The sequence below is a fragment of the Mus caroli genome, unplaced genomic scaffold (assembly GCF_978045245.1).
Source record: "Mus caroli unplaced genomic scaffold, Mus_caroli_1 scaffold_1, whole genome shotgun sequence".
In the NCBI taxonomy this organism is placed as follows: Eukaryota; Metazoa; Chordata; class Mammalia; order Rodentia; family Muridae; genus Mus; species Mus caroli.
The window spans coordinates 30,182,193-30,185,889 of record NW_028227256.1 but is presented as its reverse complement, the minus strand read 5'-3'; positions in this window follow the sequence as shown (position 1 = coordinate 30,185,889).

Here is a 3,697-nt window from a genome sequence, read left to right as displayed (position 1 = left end):
CATTGAACTTAGTATTGATTAAGTTCTGGTTAATCTTAACCAGATTAATCTGGTTAATCTGGTTAAGTTCTTAGTATTGATTAAGTATTGGTTTCCCAATACTTTAATTTAAAAAAAATTATTTTTCAGTTCCCTCCTTTTTTTTTGAGTGTTGATTTCATTTCTCCAAGCATGGGGTAGGGCTCCAGGTTGCTTGCCCACTTACTTTGCAAAATGTCTTAACTCTCCTGACACTATAAGCAGGCTGGTTTTTTAAAAAAATTTTTTATTAGGTATTTTCCTCATTTACATTTCCAATGCTATCCCAAAAGTCCCCCATACCCTCCCACCCACTCCCCTACCCACCCACTCCCACTTTTTGGCCCTGGTGTTCACCTGTACTGGGGCATATAAAGTTTGCATTCCAATGGGCCTCTCTTTCCACTGATGGCCGACTAGGCCATCTTTTGATACATATGCAGCTAGAGTCAAGAGCTCTGGGGTACTGGTTAGTTCATCATGTTGCTCCCCCTATAGGGTTGCAGTTCCCTTTAGCTCCTTGGGTATTTTCTCTAGCTCCTCCATTGGGGGCCCTGTGATCCATCCAATAGCTGACTGTGAGCATCCACTTCTGTGTTTGCTAGGCCCCGGCGTAGTCTCACTAGAGACAGCAATATCAGGGTCCTATCAGCACAATCTTGATAGTGTATGCAATGGTGTCAGCGTTTGGAGGCTGATTATGGGATGGATCCCTGGATATGGCAGTCTCTAGATGGTCCATCCTTTTGTCTCAGCTCCAAATTTTGTCTCTGTAACTCCTTCCATGGGTGTTTTGTTCCCAGTTCTAAGAAGGGGCAAAGTGTCCACACTTTGGTCTTCATTCTTCTTGAGTTTCATGTGTTTAAGCAGGCTGTTCTTGCATTCTCTTTAGATTATCCTCTAATGGCTGCCATCCTGTAACTCTGGAATTTCTGCATGCCTGTTTCTTCTCCATGATGGGCCTGTTTCCCATGGGATTGACACAATTTTAGAGTAGATTTATAACCTGTTTTTATTTATTGGTTAGGAGGAAACTTGCTCCTTGAAGCCGAGGACGTAGAAGAATTCTCTAGATGAGTTATGTATTTCCTTATACCATGTCATGCATAGATGCTGCTGCTCCAGGACAGAGTTTTGTTGTACCTTTTCATCTCAGAGGTCTTCAGACCACATAGGTACATGCAATTAAGATTAATGATCTGCTAAATAAAATTATACCATGTACATGCATTACATGGCCTCATTTGGTGATGGACAGCTTGGCTGGTAATAAGATTCATGTGCCCTGAAGGGGATCAGTCAGAGAGAAGAGTAAAGGGGCTGGCAGAAGGGAGAATACAGGCATTTATAAAAATGCCATAATGAAACCCATCCCTTTGTATGCTAACCTAACCAACTGACTTTTAAAAACATTGCCAGTCAGTAGTTTAAACTTGTCATTTAGATTCTTCCCTTTGAACAGATCCAAAGTCAGAACCATCAGTCTCTTTTTCTTAGTGAAGATTTTTAAAGTAGACAGATCTCTAGGATTTTGAAACTGTCATCATATGCTACAAAAGAAGCATTTGTTAGTAAATATAGAAAGACTAGAAATATTCTATAATAAAGGCTAATATGACCTGTATCCTACCCCAGGCTGACAACCACTTTGATACCTTGATATTTTAAAAGTTGTATTGTTTTGTGTATATATGTACAGAAAAAAAATAGAATTAGGTCATATACTACATTTCTGTTTATAGATGTTTTTACTTAAGATAGCATTTAATACTTTCAATAAAAATAAAATTTTAATTAAAATATTAACTTATTTCCTGAAGAGAGTTAATATTTATTTCACTTTGTATATTTAATATTAAAATCATGGCTTAGGGTTTGTTCAGTGGCATAGTACTAGCATGACATTTCTTGTGTGAGGTCCTAGAAAGCCACACACACATGCATAAACTACATGTTGTACATAAAATATGCATAGACATAGACAGACATAGACATAGACATATACACACATGCACATGTGCACACGTGCACACACAGAGTGCACACTTTAAATGCTGGGGGTATGGAGAGAGCTAAGTTGGTAAAGTGCTTGCCACATATGCATTAACACATTACAGTGAGTGTCACCACCCACATAGCAAGCTTACTGTGATGGCATGTGCTTCTAATCCCGATGCTAAGGAGGTGGAGACAGGCAGATTTCTGGTACTCACTATTTAGCCAATCCTAATCTGAGAGTGAGCCACATGTTCAGTTAGAGATCTATCCTCAAAACAAAACAACAACAAAGACCAAGGCAGACACCTCCTGAGGAATAACTCCTGAGAGTGAACTCTGACCTGTAAAACACACACACACACACACAACACACACACACGAACACACACCCAGGTACATATACAAATTATAATTCAATATTTTGCTATATAATGTCTTCTATCTTTCTCCCTTTTGTTATTTGTTTCTTCATTTGCTCTTTTTTAAAAAATAGGTATTTTCTTCATTTACATTTCCAATGCTATCCCAAAAGTCCCCCATACTCCCCCCAGGCTCCTACCCACCGACTCCCACTTCTTGGCCCTGGCGATCCCCTGTACTGAGGCATATAAAGTTTGCAAGACCAATGGGTTTCTCTTTCCAATGATGGCCGACTAGGCCATCTTCTGATACATATGCAGCTAGAGACTCGAGCTCCAGGGGGTACTGGTTAGTTCATATTGTTCTTCCACCTATAGGGCTGCAGATCCCCCCAGCTCCTTGGGTACTTTCTCTAGCTCATCAATTGGGGGCCCTGTGATCCATCCAATAGCTGACTGTGAGCAACCACTTCTGTGTTTGCTAGGCCCTGGCATAGTCTCACAAGAGACAGCTATATCTGGGTCCTTTCGGCAAAATTTTGCTAGTGTATGCAATGGTGTCAGCGTTTGGAGGCTGATTATGGGATGGATCCCCGGGTATGGGAGTTTCTAGATGGTCCATCCTTTTGTCTCAGCTCAAAACTTTATCTCTGTAACAACTTCAATGGGTGTTTTGATCCCAATTCTAAGAAGGGGCAAAGTATCCACACTTTGGTCTTCGTTGTTGAGTTTCATGTGTTTTACAAGTTGTATCTTGTATCTTGGGTATTCTGAGTTTCTGGGCTAATATCCACTTATCAGTGAGCACATATCATGTGAGTTCTTTGTGATCGGGTTACCTCACTCAGGATGATGCCCTCCAGGTCCATCCATTTGCCTAGGAATTTCATAAATTCATTCCTTTTAATAGCTGAGTAGTACTCCACTGTGTAAATGTATCACATTTTCTGTATCCATTCTTCTGTTAAGGGGCATCTGGGTTCTTTCCAGCTTCTGGCTATTATAAATAAGGCTGCTATGACTATAGTGGAGCATGTGTCCTTCTTACCAGTTGGAACATCTTCTGTATATATGCCCAGGAGAGGTATTGCTGGATCCTCCGGTAGTACTATGTCCAATTTTCTGAGGAACCGCCAGAATGATTTCTAGAGTGGTTGTACAAGCATGCAATCCCACCAACAATGAAGGAGTGTTCCTCTTTCTCAACATCCTTGCCAGCATCTGTTGTCACCTGAATTTTTGATCTTAGCCATTCTGACTGGTGTGAGGTGGAATCTCAGGGTTGTTTTGAGTTGCATTTCCCTGATGATTAAGGATGTTGA